The following is a 17,514-nucleotide window of genomic DNA, read 5'->3' on the forward strand; positions in this document are numbered from 1 at the left end:
ATAATGAAACGAGCCCCGGAAATAAGCCATCGGTTCTGGAATCGAAGCCTGTTTACAAATGCCAGCTAAATACCATCCTCTAAAACCTCCAAAGTTGCTCTGGCCGATCGGTGCAGATTATTTCCGTAAGTATCTCCCTATGGATAATATATTAGCAGACAAACCGTATCAGCAAAACAATCTACCTCACCATACAGTCTTTATACTAACACCTCTAAAAAACCACGCGAAACAGGATTTCCTGCTGTGCGTTATGAGATGGTGCGTGCTCTATCGGAGGATCCCAATTGCCACGCACAATTGAAGACAACGGAAAGCCGTGTTCTTGGCATTTTCGAATGTCACTGATTTTGACTGGAATTAAGTTCGAATACAGTCGCTCGAAGGCAATACGCCTGGCCTCGTTATCAGTATGTAATAGACTTACGCTCGGATATTGAGGCTATTAAGCCACGTACGCATGTATCGACAGGCGACGTGAAACGCCTTTACAAATTTATCGCGGGCATGAGACGCCTTGAGACGCTTGGCGCGTTTCGATGTGGCCACCTCCTCTCCGGGGCGGTGACAGCGCCATGGCGCGTCTCCGGAGCGCCGGCTCGATAGCGGCGGATCGCGATGTGTGCTGCCCGATCCGAAACGCAGGACCGCCTCCATTCAGCACTGCGTGTTCTGTATGCGGTTGCCTGTTGCTGAAATGAGGTAGCAGCTGCGCTCAAAGATTGCATTGCCAAGAAGCGTAATCGTTGGCCATTTTTTTTATTGAGAATAACATTAGTTTAAGTTTGAAGCCACTGCAAAAGCCCGTTCCATGGTACTCGCATTAGGCGCACATATAGCTTTCCTATATATACATATCCACTGTGTACCCGCCGAAGTACTTACCGACCCAGCATGCAGTATCCACGCAAAACCCGCGAAAGTAGGCAAGGGTAAGCTTCGCTTTAATAATAAAATATCCCATTTAGAAAAGAGATGGGAAGGGGGGGGGGGGGGCGTCTATAAATGGCTTTGTAAAGAGCCCAACGCTTATTTGGAAAGGTCACATATTAACAGGGCAAAGGTTTGCTGTCACTATTTCAAGACAGAAGCGTCCTTCTCCAGGGATAAATACATTATCAGCATGTATAGTCAGCAGTCGCCGTCGGTGAAAGCAACTTGGGCATCGACTCCGTCTATGCCAGGTCACCGTTCTCCCCTTCTGTTAATTTTATTGTTCATTGCCTTATCCGCTTAGTCTTGACCTGTGGGGTGGCAAACCCGACCCTCTACGTCGGTTTCCCGGCCTTCCACTTTCTCCATCTCTGTGTCGGCGTTTAGAAATCCGTACGGCTACGTGTTCAGACGAGCGTGCTGTCATTAAAAGTGCGTATAGGAAGTGACATGTACTGTAAGCTACTCTCTGATGAATTGGCGTCGAAGGCTACCTACCATACTCAGGTCTAATCCCAACAAGTGCGTGTTTTAGGTTTTCTTCGTCTTTTCTTTGCGTTTCCAGAAAAAGTAAAAGAAACGTATTTCGTGCATTTCTTTTACTTGTTTTTCTACGAGTTCGCGGTATTATACTGTATTGTTTTGAACCATGCGAAATTGCAGATACCGTAAAACATACTTGTCTAAAAAATGGACGTGCTGTGGGCCTATAGTTGGGCAGTATATGACATTGTCAGAAACCGAGAAGGCATGCAGACGTCAAAAGAAATTAAATAAGCAGCCGACAATTTCCCTTTCGTTGTTGCGTTTAATGTTTTCTGTTCAGTGTCCATAAACACTCACGAAAACATTATTTACTGCTGCAGCGCGCTCGTTTCGCCACATTAAATAGTTAACTAAATAGTTAGCAACATGCTTTGAACGGGTACTACTGATTGTACTGATGTAGTGGTTATACTGCAAGTTATCGGTGCCAGCACTGTGCAGTGCTAAAGAAAAAAGAAAACATTGATGAACTCGCGGTTTGCGCTGACTGAGCACACGGGAACACGCACAACAGACGTGGGGGCAGTAGTGGCTTGCGAGGGGCTGGAATCGTCACTCACTGTTGAGGCAGGTAGCGTATGCGATTTGACAAATCCAGGACGGTAAAGAGGGCGTCCCCGAACCTACACCAAATGTCAGCATGGGATTTCTTTAGGTAGCATCAGCGTGGAACTTGACCGAGGACCACAAGAAACGGACCTGTCTCAGCTGAAACCGATCGAACGCGATCGGAGATTTTATCAGCGCCTTCCATTTTCACACTCCACCGTGCTGGCGCTGATACGTATCTACATGGAGCAAGTTCGCAAATTAGAAGACATACTTCGTGCATTTAGGTGCCATATGAGTAACACATTGTCTCTTGCTTATTCACCAATTACGCACTTATCAGTTGTGTAACAATGAATTTCCTTGAAACATAGATCTATACTAGCATGTGTGTAAATGTCTTCCTTTTGGCGTGTCAGCCCCAGTGAATGCCCTCGTGTCAATCACTGAAGCAAACAAGACAGCGGCGATATAGTGTGGCGCCTAAAGTGCCTCTCCTGACGTCATAGAGGCGACGAAAATTTGCGAAACACGATGGCAATAGCCAGCGTAGGGATGTACAGAGATGCTTACTTTAGTATGATAACCTGCAAGTTACAAACTCCCGAACATCCAACTCTCCCATATTTCTTTTAAGCAGGCCATTCTTGTTTCTGCTGAGTGCCTCGAGGACACTTCAGATAGAAAGTAATGTCTGGAATTTTAGTGGGAGGTATCCGTTACCATCCCTAAGTGATCTCCGAGACATCACTGTAACGTTAGCTTAATTCTTTTCTCTGCGGCGTAAAGCAAGCATCCAGCGACAATTTTTTTAGAGGACACAGTGCAGGGAACTCTGTCTGTCTGTGCTGATTCCCGTTTTAGATCTGTACCCCCCCCTCCCGCCGCTCTCAGTCAATATGTAACAAATACCTCAGAACAAACCCTTACACAAACGAAAGATTCAAGATAGCAGTACGGTTCATACAAGGCTCTCTTTCCCTTGCTATAGCAGGAGCACGTTAAGCGTCAAGCAAACTCTGCATATCTATTTGATGCGCACGTCTGTCTGTTTGACAGATACCTTTCGCCGCTTATAGAAAAAACAGAAATATGCTGGAAGGGGATTGAACTTCTGGTTGACGTAGATCAAACACAATCTCTCTCTTAGTGAGTTGGGGGTTTGAATGGGACAGAGTTACTGCGCATGACACTTTACCGCGTCGCTCATCCCAAGAATCGTCGTAGGAGAATCGACGGAGTGCTAATATTTTTACTGCAGTACCTTCGAGATCGGCACAAATTACTAGGATGCACATACCGGCAGGAACGGTGCAAGATGTTTACACTGTCCTTCGTTCGGGATCGGCTCCCGAAAGAGCTTCAAAACACAAGCACGCGCACACACCTAATAAAGAAGATACTCGTAACACGGTGAGAATTACATTGTCTTTAAAAAGGCGACAATGAAATGTGATATCACGAATGCACATTCCAGACGCGATTTCTGAGGTATATTGGTGCCTACAGGTGGCACCGGCTACTCCTTCTTACATAAATTAAACATATAATATATAACCTGAAATAATTCTTCAGAAAGTATATGTACAAGGTGGCAGTAAACTCAATAATAGCAACAAGAACGCCACAAGGTTTTCTGAATGCTTACTCAAACAGGACAAAGAGCAACGAATCATCGAGTCAGGTTGAATAAAATAGAAACACATAAATAAACACGTAAACACGTAAGGTCAACCTACTACGAAAGATATGCGCTAAAATGCTGACGGTTTTGTTTATTAAAGATATGTATCCCCCATTGCTACGTTAAAATAACGTGATATTTATGAAGGCTAAAGTATCTTCTCAAGTTTCAGTAATAGCTCAAAAGAGAGGAAGCCCCGAAAAAAAAGAAGACATGACATGCAACCAAAAAATTTTGCAAATCACTTATGGAAGGCAATATTCATTATAACCTAATGCATATGAACGCGACATCCTGAAATACCTAGGAGAGATAAAATAAACTTCATTGTTGATCTAAAAAGTAAGCAGCGACACACGATGAAAGGCAGTCGCTGCCGAGGTGGGAAGAGGACGGAGGACTTGATTATTGCAGAGAGCCAACTCAATGGACTTTACATTGACAAGTCTCACGCAACGTAGCTCGTGACGGCCAGATCTTTTCACGTTACGCTTCAGCAGCTTCAGTAGACGCATGCTCTAATACCACTGTCATTGCAAGTTTTTTTTTGTCTCCTTCTGCCAACAGCCTAAGTACAACCATTTGTCACGACAAAGCCTTCTCTTGTTTCTCTAAACATGGAGATTGCCAAACGTGCATGGCCAACTCACCGAATTGCTTGCCTTGTTAAACGTGTGTCTTACTGTGTGGAAAGAATGGTCGCGACGTCACGCACACTGGTAACGAGGTCAAGCTAAGGTTATTCCTCTGTCTTCAAGATGGCTGCGGAGGACGTTGGGTTGCAGACGGCAGTAAACAGACTGCCTGCCACAATGCGAGGAGCCAGCGCGGCACGCCCAGGGCGTGTCTGTTTGCTTGAAACCTGGAGTATACTGAAAGATAAAGAAAACGTTAGGACAAAAACACTGACCTGTCACACATGTGAGCACGCTCTTTCTCAGTGTAGCACCAAACATTGTTATCAGACGTGCGCGCCCGATTTCATCGCTTGTTCAGGCTGATGGCTTGAAATTGCCGGCAGAATCCATCTACGATGAATGTCCGATATAAAAGGAAGCGCGCCATTTGAACAGCACGCGTACTTCGTTTACGCTACCCGCCGTGGTGCCGTAGCGGCTGTGCCATGCAAGAAATGCAAGAACGGCCGTGTGCCGGGCATTGGGGGGCACGTTAAATGACCCCAGGTGGTCGAAATTGATGTGCAGTGCCCTCACTACGGCGTGCATCACAATCAGGAAGTGGTTTTGGAGCGTGAAACACGAGAATTTAACTTTTTTTTAGCGAAATTCTATTACAAGCCGAGCGAGCACATCACGAGAGCACGTCACGAAAGGGCACCTTCAAGATGGCGGCGGTGCTCTTTCGCTCCACTGTCACACGTATTCCGCGCCCCGTCTGAACAAGCCGTCTCATTAAGTATGCTGCCGAGGATAAGCTTACCGTGCTAGCAGCTACAGCTATGCCTAATGTTAAGGAAGTTATTTGATCAAGGTTAGATATATAGAAGAATATAGAGTAGATAGCCAGAGAAATATTTTCCTTTCTTTTCTTTTTCCTTTGAAACGGCAAAATTGCTGTCGGGATCGAAGAACTTCAATGGTCTTGTCAGCCCACGTAACGATTCAGATAACCGAGTACGGGATTGCTAAATGTTTCTGTGGTTACCTTGTCTATGATTAGAGCTAGAGAGAGGCACTTGGCTTCAGCGGCCACTAGGCTGGTGACAGCAAAGTGACGGTGCCTGCTTTGCCATCACTGTCGTGTCATTGGCCCGCGTTGTAGACGGCTCCAATTTTCTCTCGCATTTATTGCCTCCCCTTGCGTATAAATCCTACGGGGGGAACAGTTTGCATCTTCGTCAGACAAATTATGCAGAAAAGGAAAGGCTCACTCCCATACGGGATTGCTTGAGTTTCCCGTACATTAACTTTATTACACTAACTAAAACTCAGGACGGAGACGAGTTTCAACCTATCTTTGCTGAACCAGATGCAATGGCGCGAACTAAATTGTGCCGCATTTGCGTTTGGTCGGAATACAACTTTTAATCTTTCTAAAGCAAGAATTCCGTAATTACTTTCATTACGTAACAAAATAGAACAAAGCCATACTGGTGCTATCGGTTTCTTGGTCGGTAACCAGCGTAAGAATAATATTACCTTAAGAAAAAAGCAGAAACGGCAATTGCCACACTGAACCGAAATGTGGACACAGTGACGCTGCCTTCTTTTCCGATCGATCCAATCTCTCTTCGACCAACGTGATGGAAATGAGCTCTGAAGCGTGGTTTCAGAAGAAAGAGCTCTATCCTAGCATTGCTATTTTAGTGAGAAAGTTGACAAAAGAACGACGTCCTTGGTAGGAGTAAGAGCCCAATTGAAAGTCAGACAGCGTGAACTCATAGCGAATGTACTTTCTGATATAACAGTGAACCCACGCCTCAATGACTCACTCGCTATGGCCTTCTGCCGCTGGACATAAAGACAGGGGCTCCATTCGGTATTATGATTGTGAATTCAGAACTCTGAATAACTACGTGCTGCTAACAGCACAATGTGTTCTTGCAGTTCTTGAGAAAAACCTTCCATTCACTGCCCAAAACTCCAGTGAAAGCTTTTCCGCCAAATTTTCTCTTTCAGATGCGTTTAATTTACCATTTCTACTTTATTTCAAGGCAAAAAAATTTGACTAGAAATGGTTAATTAATTTAATTATAGGGTTTTACGTGCCAAAACCACTTTCTGATTATGAGGCATGCCGTAGTGGAGGACTCCGGAAATTTTGACCACCTGGGGTTCTTTAACGTGCACCTACATCTAAGTACACGGGTGTTTTCGCATTTCGCCCCCATCGAAATGCCGCCGCCGTGGCAGGGATTCGATCCCGCGACCTCGTGCTCAGCAGCCCAAGACCATAGCCACTGAGCAACCACGGCGGGTGACTAGAAATGGTTAGAGATGTATTCAGAATACCACACTAGCTGAGCCAAGAACAAATCCTCTCAATGTTTGTTTCTTTAGGAACAGTGCCTGTGACGCAACAATAGTGAGCTAATTTGACGCTGCGGGATTATGTCGCAGTGACGCGAAGAAGTGAGAGCAGCATTCACTTGCTGTAATTTATGAACGAAGCAAAGTAAAATATTGTTAACATGGCGAATTGTGGCGTCAACGTATTTTGTTATTAGGCGCCCCTGCCAACAATACGAGGCGCACGTCAGTCGTCACAGGCTTCGAGCTGCAAAAAGGCTTTTCATGATGGCCGTCGCGATGGCGAGTTGCCTCATCGCTCAGCTAGAAAAAACAGTTAAAAATATTTTTATCAAGTCTGTAAAACGTCTACTCACCTACGCGTCGATCGAATAATATTGACTTCCAGAAATTTCAGCAGACAGCGACACACGGAGGAAGTGAGATTATACTGCAAACATATACAGCTAGTATCCGGAAAATCAGAAATGAATACACGAATTTTGTGCGCCCTATTTGGCCTGTCTATATTTTATTTTATTTCGTTCTTACCCGGTACATTGCTCATAGAAATACAAGGTTTAAACTGGGCACACTAAGTGAAGAAGAATTTCAGTCGTTATGGTCTCTTTCCTCTCTTTGGTATTTGCCTTTTAAATTGCGGCATTTTACTTTTTGCATATTGATGTGGGCCAGTTACACGTCAGCCTTCTTTTTCTAAACTGCCTCGTTTTCTCCTCGTTACCAACCTTCCAGCTGTTCTTTCCATTTACGCTTCTACTGACTTGCAATTTCACGGCATATAAAGCAAGACGACATTGAATTGTTGTCAAGTTTCTAAATCGTTTTCCTCATGCGTTTTGACCTTAAATCCATAGTTTCAATTTGCCGACAGCAAACACTCTGTTCTTGCTTTCTAGAGAGTTTCATCAACTCCTCAATATTTTCTTGCTTCACCTAAGACCACCTGCTGCAATTTACTGCAGTGCATAGTTTGACCTGGATAAAAAAAATCACACTCATCAACGGCCACACCAAACAGTTTTAGCATTTGCTTGGCTCCGTTGAACACGCCGATAGGTGTGCTTGGGTGACATGTGATCCATAGCAGTGCTTGCATCACATATCGCATTACACACCACTGTGCGCATCACACAGCGTCAACTGTGCACAGCTACAACAAAAATTGCCACCGTGATGCACTGCACACTATTCAAACACATTAGCGACATGTTTTGCTCAAATGAACTCGGAGATAATAATAATAATAAAAAAAGGGTTCGCGTGATTTACTAAACACGTGAGCGAGAGCTCAACGCAAGGTTTAAGGCAAAGTTCATGCACACAGCAGTGTGCGAATTTCATTGGAAAACAGAGATCTGTCGACGTCCTACGCAAAGCCGGACGACTGCAGTGATCGGGATTGTGCAACCGCGAACTGGCAGTCGGACCACGCGGTTGTGTTTGCCTAACAGGAGACCAGCGTGTTCTCGGCGTTTCATTAGCTACCCCAGATAACCCCCTACCCACATTGACTCCGTATGAATTTCTCCAGCACAATTCATGAGCGCTTTCTATTGCAACGCCCGCATGTAGGCTAAAGAAACAAAGAAGGCGCACCTAGCCAGTCACCTATGGATCTTTCTCAGAACCGGTGTGAATAGCTCGGTCAGGCATGGTTGACGAGACTTGGCCCATATGCGGCCTTCGTGTAGTGTTTAGCTGAGAATCAGCCTCTTCCAGGAAATAGCAAACGTAATTAGTGGCGCTGGTTTCGCGACGAGCTTCCCCGCCTGGATAGTTAACGCACACTAATTAATTCATTCATGCATGTCGACAGCTTGCACAAGGTACAATGCAATGGTATACGTCTGTTGTTTGATTCACGGTATTCAACGTTTTCAAGGAACGCTGGGGCTATGGGAAACGCTGTAATTGAAGACGCGCCGGATCCGTTGTGACCAGTGGGGTTTACTTAACGAGCACCTTCATCGGAGTATACAGTCGAACTCCTTTACAACGAAGTGCATCGGGCTTCCGAAACCAACCGTCATAGAGGTGACTTCGTTGTAAACATCGTGTACCTTGCGGCTCACAACAGAAGTGGAAGGGAACTATTCTTTTGTTGCACGTTGCACTAGTCCTTTGCTTTCAAAAGCGTTCGGTGTTGAGCCACTTCACATTACTGATCTTTTCTCCTTCCTGCATCTCTGAATGACCATCGTGTTTGGACAACCGAACTCATGGCCTAGTGAACAGCTGCTGAACGCCTTAGCCACTGAGCCGCCGCCGCGGAATGTAGTTTAGTTTTGTTTAGACTTAACAGAAAGTTCTGATTTAGTCGCCGTTAAGTGTTTCGAAAAGTGGAGAAACAAACATTGTCTTACTCGTCAGCGTGTAGCGCTTAATTAAGGGGCACGGGATTTAGGCCTAACCATGTCATATCTTCTTCACCGATCTTTAGACGCCATGCTTATTTTTAATCGCTTTTTTTTAATCGTTATCGTGCATCCTTTCTCATACAGTCCTCTTCGTGCCAGCGTGGTCGTGCTGTCCTCGTCATTAAAGCCTCGTCATTCATTTGTTGCCATACCGTCGTTGTTACGCCATCGTCGTCATACACTGGTATTCATCCCGTTGTCCTCATGTCGTCACGCTGTCTTCGTTATAGCATCGTCATCAATTATGAATTTTCACCTCAGTATCGGCCGCGGCGCTTGACGTTAGAGCAACGTCATTCCTTCTTGGCAGTTCTATCGTCATCACTACCTCGGTGTCGTGCAGTCGTGTTCATGCCACCATGCTCACGGGCGACTTTGGCAAGTGAGTGGCACATTAAAGTGGGACGATGGTGAAGTCGCATATAGCTGAAGCTACGGAAGTCTCAGAATGACCAGCTTGCAGATGGTAAATAATAATAATAATAATAATAATAATAATAAGCTTTATCTCCATTAAAGCTATAGAGGGGCCGTGGGTAAAAGCTGCTGAACAGCTTGACTAGAGCACACGGTCCCCTCTACAAGGCAATACAGGAGCATACATGAAAGATACAGCAATCTGACAAAATACAAAGTAAAATTGATTCGATTTAATGCATTACAACGAAATCAATATTAAATTTGTTCAAAGACGTAACATATCACGTTGCGCAGTTCGCGAACTGTGGTACGACCTGAATCACTTCCACATTTATTCAGATTATTAAGAAGTCGTGACTTCAGAATAAAGGCATATCACTGTAGAGTTCGAACGTTAATCGCATTATCTCTGCACTGTCATTGTAAGATGACTGGCGTTCAAGCTGTGGAAAAAGTTTCGGATCAAGTGTACATAGTATAACTGTCTAAAAAAAGACGTTTCAGCCGTAAGCCGGCTCATCTGGAGTTGATATTTAGCTGCTCGCCGGAACAGCTGCGATTTGCACAACAAGATGTAAGAGACAAATCCTTGATTAACCCAAACTTTGACGCTAATAAGGCGAAGGAAGAAAGGAATCACAGCTGAGCATTTGATTCTGCACGTCGGTCGCAAGTTCTCCATGGTAACCTTCGAGTTAGCCCTTTGTCTCAGCTCGGAGAGAAAAATGTTGCCGGCGTGTTTGGGTAATTAATGTGAAACGCAGTATAACCTGGAAGCCTTACATGCAGGACGCAGTAAACACTGACTCGTCGTGGCTGTCGTTCTTCAAAAGATCCGCGTGAACTGATATGGCTAACCGGCTCACCTTTCGACGCTCTTTCATATCAGATTCAGCAAGATCAAATAAAACGAGAAAGCACTGCATAAAACCATGAGTAAAATAAGAAATTAATCCGATATACGCAGAGAAAGAGAATAAAAGAATAAAGAAATTAGGATTTTCGCGCAGCCCCCGTCGAGCACCGGAGTGTGGCTGTGAATCCGATTACCAGCCTTCCGGCCAGGATGGAAATGGCTTGACGTGATACACGAGCCGGTGACCCAGAAACCTGTGATCAAGGGGGCGACAGGGGCGCTACAATATTGCGCATTTTGCGCGCCCATCACGTGCTGCAATTTGTATTCGACTTTTCCTGTGCTTGTTAACCCTAGCACTTCAACACCCCCCCCCCCCCTTTGCCCCCATCACAACCCCCATAAAAGCTGGCCCGTGGAGTTTGACAGTGGGAGGCACCGGTGTCAGACGCCAGTTGCTTGTTGTTGTTTAATAACTGTGGAAATACGAAAATTTTGGTCATTGAAGAAGCACTGTAAACAAAAGTTGCCGTTAAAGAGAAACACTATGCGAGAGAAAGAAATATTAGGAGGAAATTATAAAGGCTTTCAAAGGAAATAATTTATGCAAACAGCAGGGCATAAGCTTCCAGAAGTATACGTATCGCATGTTATGTAGAATCAACGCATGACCTGCCGCACGTAGAAGGGATAACCGAATGACGTTCAACGATAAATAAATAAATATATTATTATTATTATTATTATTATTATTATTATTATTATTATTATTATTATTATTATTATTATTATTATTGTTGTTGTTGTTGTTGTTGTTGTTCCTGCTGCTGATGTTGTTGTTTGCGGCAAAAAAGGCTTGAAGATGGTTATGAACCATCCTTACGCTCCGGAATCCTTGCACTTGGAATAGCGAGCACTATTACAGATCGCAGAAATTATGGAAACAGTACCGAGAAAAGAAATAAACGTGGCTTATTGGTTTACAGGTTTTAGCTCAGGTGCTAAGGTACCGAGATTGACGCTGTTGCTTTCGCCCTCATTTCCTTTACTGGAACACTAAACTCGGTGACGATGGTGGGCGGGAGAAATTTTTACATCCTGACAGGGTTATCAACATTGCCTGTCCTCAATGAAGCACTTGCCCGGTGAGAGTCATTCCGCACACAGTGTGCACCGACAAAGCTCGGAAAGGCCAGCGATCGCGTCAACGTGATCATTTTCACGACGTTACGAAGCTACGCCTTCGCTTATCAGTGCCAGTGCCTTCTATATCCTCCTTGTCCGAATGCCATCGCTTCTCGGTACACGTTATCTGCTTTGGCAACGATATAATATTTGCTGCAGGGTGTTGAACCGATAAAAAGAATACTGGCTCGCTTCGGGTTCCGGTACAGCCCACTCCTATTTTTGTTCCAGTTCCGTTCCGGTTCGAATAAATAAAATATCATAACGGTTCACGAACCGGCTTAGCACAGTAAACTTTATCCTACTCTATGGCGAAGTGCGGCGGATCGATTTCGGCATAACCTCATGGCCCAAGGACAGGATTTGTCAGGAGAGGGAAGCAATTGCGTTTGTGGCACATGCTAGACAACAGTCAATGTTTCTTACACAGGTATCAATGAAGTGTAAGGTTGTACAGCTATAACTGCCATGAACATAAAGATCGTCATCGTAGGCAGCGTCGTACGTGAGAATTGCACGTGGTGCAGTGCCTCGATGCGTCCTCCAGCTTTCCCACATTTTCTTTCATTATCACTCGTACTGAGCACGAGCCAAACAATCCATCTTTGTTGGAGTCTTGGAATACTAAAATGTTCCAAATGTAATCGCGAATACTAATATTTGAGCAAAACAACCATCCAGAATGCAATAGAATATCTAGTAGTTCCAAGTTTAAAAAAAAAAGAGAAATAAAAAGATTTCGCGGGTCTTGTACTGCAACAAACGGCCTGTTCACATTATTTTATGCATGTACACTGTGATACAGAGCGATCACATCTAGGGCACGATGATCTTCAAAGTAATAAAAAGTAGGAGACAGAATATCCCAAATATGTTTAGTAGAGCGAGAAGTATATAGTAGTGCAGAATGAAAGAGAAAATGACAGTTGTACAACACCGCACGTCATTTTGATCAAATCCATACATGATGAGTTTTCGCAAATTAAAAAGTTGTTTGCCAAAATCAGAACAGTGATTTCACAGGCTGCTTAAAACAAGATACGCTTAATCAACCACTGATAAATATTGAACTTAAGTGACCTCCTACGTTAGTTTGTTCCCAAGCTAGAATGTCTGCAAAAAAAAAAAAAATATTCGCAAAACTTCGAATAGCAATTCTCGAATCGAGAATATTCGATTCGTATTCAAAATTTCGAATATTCGCGCACACCCAATAAAAATACAAGTATTTCGAGACGTAAAAACGCGTGCATTTGTAATCGCAAATTCCGAAGGTCATAATCAAATTTTCACAACATTCCTTCTCTTCGTGCATGCCTTATTGCATTAGCCTCGACGCGAACAGCGTCCGCGTAGTTCCATGTTGGTACCTTTCGTTTTCTTTTTTTTTATGTATCGTTTATCTCTAGCGCGTTGAGCTCGTTCGAAGCTCAATGCGCCCTGCTCCGATAGCTCAGGCAAACTTTTCACGTTGTCGTGCACCAAAGAAAATATCGACCACCTGCTGTGCCATTGTGCCACTGTGTGTCCACGATATGACCCAGAAAGACAAGAACTTGCTAACGCTCTCCAAAAACTGGACAATCGGCCGCTTTCTGTGCAGGTGCTGCTGCAACGCCGCCCCCATCGCTCGTCGGCCCATAAAGCGGTGAAGGCGCTTTTGTGCTTCTTGAGGATTACGGGCTTGTGCGAACGTCTGTGACTATTAATGCCTGTTCTATTAGACCACACGCGTCAGCGAACTCACCGCTAATTTCCTTCTTTCCTTCCCTCCTCTCTCTCCCTGTCATCTCTGTTTTCCCCTTTCCCATTCTCCCGGTGTAGGGTAGCCAACCGACGTTATTCTGGTTAACCTCCCTGCATTCTGCTTTTCTCGCCCCCCCCCCCCCCCCCCCCGCCCATCACGTTGCCGCCATCACCGCGATTCTATAAAGAAACATACCGAAAATGAGCTAATGAAAAGCAGCAGAAGCAGTGAACCCTGATAAGAATGAGTAACGACAAGGTGTAGTTTACTAACGCGCTTCGCCAACACGGTCAAATTTTTACGTACGCATTAAACAGAGAGTTGATTAGTGAGAATGCCTGTTACTGCATGGGGAGAACCTAGCTTCCACGCCTTGACAGCAGCACAGTCAACTATTTTTTTTTGTCGCTTCATATAATTACTACTGAATTGGTGGCGAATGAATCATCGCATATCAAACTACACAAGATCATATTGAATTACATAAGTTAGAACTCCAGACTTCTAGTTTTTAGCAAAGAATGAATTAAGCCAGCAAGTGACATTTTTCCTAGTTTTTTGCTCTTTTCGTGAACAAAAGAAAGCGAGCACATTGATGCTTCTGAACCATGAATAAGAATAGTTTTACCTACAAAGCACGACAAGATTCCTTACGCAACTGTATGTGGTGTAAAGTATTGCGCTGACTAAGCGCTTATAAAGTCCAAATCACGCGTATTTTGCCCGAGGAAAAATCGCCAGAGACCGAGAAGCGTTGTACCCTTCTTGGAGGAACAAAACTGGAATTGAAAGATGGTTCTCCCCAAAAGCCTATTCCACATGTCGTTTACAACTGATGTTAGGGCGCACTGTGCACATGACGACATCCAACAGCAACAGCTGTGTTATTCTATTTTAATCTTCGAAGAAACCATGCTGATGAGCCCCTTGGTTTTCCTATTTTCTCGTCTCGAGTACACTATCGGTTTTTTGTGCTCTGCTTATCCGGGCATGTGCTTCTCACAGTTTATCTAGTATATATATATATATATATTGTAGTGGGTAATATGCATGTGGCACTGTGCGGACTGCCACCGCTGCGGCGCGAGACACGAGCGCGGGTTGTTGATGCGAAGCGCTAGGACTCGTGATCTAGAGCTACCTGCGATCCCTCGAACGAGCTACAATAAACCCCATTTCATTTGGTGGAGCTGCGGGGTAACCTCGAAAACTGGAACTCCGAAGCCGGACGCTACCGACTGCTGCGACCATGCCTGACGAAACCACCCAGGAAGATGCACCACAGCCTCCGACGATCATCGTTTCCGGTGCATTGCGCCAGCGTGATCCTGCCATCTTTAGCGGCACCGATGATCATGACGTGGAGGATTGGTTGTCATCTTACGAAAGGGTGAGCCAGCATAACAAGTGGGACGACATCACGAAGTTGCACAACGTGCTGTTTTACTTAACCGGCGTCGCGAACCTCTGGTTCCGAAACCACGAACACGATTTCACAACGTGGAGCAGATTCAAGACAAGTTTCACAGAAGTGTTCGGGCGCCCCGCTGTGCGCAAGCTTCGCGCAGAACAACGCTTACGGGGGCGCGCGCAACATCACGGTGAAACGTTCACAAGTTACATCGAAGATGTCATTGACCTGTGTAAGCGCGTGAATCCGTCAATGGCGGAACAGGACAAGATAAAACACATTATGAAAGGCATTGATGAGGACGCATTTCAAATGTTGCTAGCGAAGGATCCGCGTACCGTGGCCGAAGTTATCAACTTGTGCCAAAGTTTTGACGAGCTACGGAAACAACGCATCTTAGCTCGGCGCCCACCGCCTACGGAAGATTCGTTAGCAGCATTGGTTATTGGCGACAACCACACAACTTTGCTGACGCAAATAAAAGAATTTGTGCGCGAGGAGGTCGCGCGACAGCTCTCGATTTTGCCGACCACGGAAAAGCCTTCTCAATATTTGGCTCCAGCGATCCGACAGGTAATTCAAGAGCAAGTGACCGAAGCTCTTCCACCTCCGTGTCAGCCGGCTCCCGTGTCCGCGCCTCTGACGTATGCTGAAGCCGCTGCACGGGCGCCTCGTCTGCCGGGATTCTCACCTCCGCCTTCAGCGCCTCTCCAGCCGGTGTTCTCTCATCCGCCCTCGCCTCGCCAGCAGGTCGCTGCCTTTTTCAGCGCACAGCAGCAAGGTACAAATCCTTGGCGCACTCCTGACAACCGCCCAATATGCTATGCCTGCGGTACACCGGGACATGTAGCGCGCTTCTGCCGCCGGCGCTTGCCGGCCTTCGTGGGCACCGCGCGACCACCCAGCTCCGGCTTCCGACCTTTCCGTATGCCTTCACGACCACCACCGGAAGTCTACGCTGCTGATGTTATACCAGCACCGCAGTCACAGCTCTACAATACTCGTCGCTCACCTTCCCCTCGTCGGCGCTCACTCTCACCCATGCGTCGTAGGCCCAGTGCCAGTACTACTGAGGCGGAAAACTGATTTCCGCAGTTCCTGAGGCACGAACTGCGTCATCGTCGGAACATCAAAGTCCTCGTTTTTCCCCCGCTAACGTTATTGAAGTGTCTGTTGATGGCATCAAATGTCTTGCGCTCGTCGATACAGGTGCTGCTGTATCTGTGATTAGCGAGAAACTTTGCCGTGAATTACGGAAAGTGACCATGATGCCTTCGGTATTATTGCTTAGAACAGCCAGTGCACAACAAGTTCAGCCAGTCGCTATGTGCACTGCCAGGGTGTTGATTCGAGACATTTTGTATTCGATTGATTTCTTTGTGCTAACTTGTTGCTCCCACGATGTGATTCTCGGTTGGGATTTTCTGTCACGCCATCACGCGGTCATTGACTGTGCACGTGCTGAGGTTCAGTTCTCCGTTCTGTGCGATTTGCCATCTCACGACTTTCAAGTTCATGATGTTACCAGGATCTGTGTAGCTTCAGATACTGACCTTCCCCCTCACAGCGCGGTATGTGTCCCTCTTTCATGCGCATCGCTTGCCGAAGCGACGGTCATGCTTTCACCCGCTGCCGTCTTCATTCGCCGCCAGCCTATATTGTTGCCTTTCGCCCTCCTCACGGTTCACCATGGGGCTGCAGAAATACTGATTTCTAACCCAAATTCGTACACTTTGGCTTTGCACTGTGGCGAGACTATTGGTACCATCCAGACTGTGGACGCTGACGTTATTGTGCAGTTCCCTGTTCCCGACGACGTGGATACTGCCAACGTAACAGCACTGGCACCCCATGTGCCATCTAACCGAGTACCACCGGATGTTTTTTGTCGCTCTATTGCCGATTACCTCGAGCCGACACAACGTGAGCGACTAATTACTCTTTTAAATGATTTTCACGCCTCTTTTGATTGGAACCAAGCATCATTAGGCCGCACAAGTACCGTCTCTCACCACATTGATACGGGACATCACGCACCATTACGCCAGCGTCCGTACCGCGTGTCATCCACCGAGCGTCGTGTCATCGCCGAGCAAGTTGAAGACATGCTTGAACGTGGTGTTATCAAGCCATCCTGCAGCCCTTGGTCATCTCCTGTAGTACTCATTAAGAAAAAAGATGGCTCGATTCGTTTCTGTGTGGACTATCGTCGCCTCAACAAGATTACACGAAAAGATGTCTATCCTCTACCGCGCATAGATGACGCCCTGGATTGTCTTCATGGTGCCGAATTCTTTTCTTCTTTGGACTTGCGATCGGGCTATTGGCAAGTGCCAGTGGATGAATCCGACCGCTCGAAGACAGCTTTTATTACGCCTGATGGCCTGTATGAGTTTACAGTAATGCCATTCGGCCTCTGCAATGCACCCGCGACATTCGAAAGGATGATGGACAATCTTCTACGAGGCCTCAAATGGAAGACGTGCTTGTGTTATTTAGACGACGTGGTAGTTTTCTCCCCTGATTTCACCACTCACCTCTCTCGTCTACGCGAAGTCCTTACTTGCCTTACCACCGCCGGCCTTCAACTTAACTTGAAAAAGTGCCGCTTCGGAGCCCGCCAGCTGACCATACTTGGCCATGTCGTGTCCAAAGACGGCGTCCTTCCCGACCCTGACAAACTTCGTGCTGTCGCAGAATTTCCGCGGCCGACTACAGTGAAAGAGCTCCGCAGTTTCGTCGGTCTTTGCTCTTATTTTCGCCGCTTTGTGCG

The sequence above is a fragment of the Dermacentor andersoni genome, chromosome 10, assembly GCF_023375885.2.
Source record: "Dermacentor andersoni chromosome 10, qqDerAnde1_hic_scaffold, whole genome shotgun sequence".
Lineage (NCBI taxonomy): Eukaryota > Metazoa > Arthropoda > Arachnida > Ixodida > Ixodidae > Dermacentor > Dermacentor andersoni.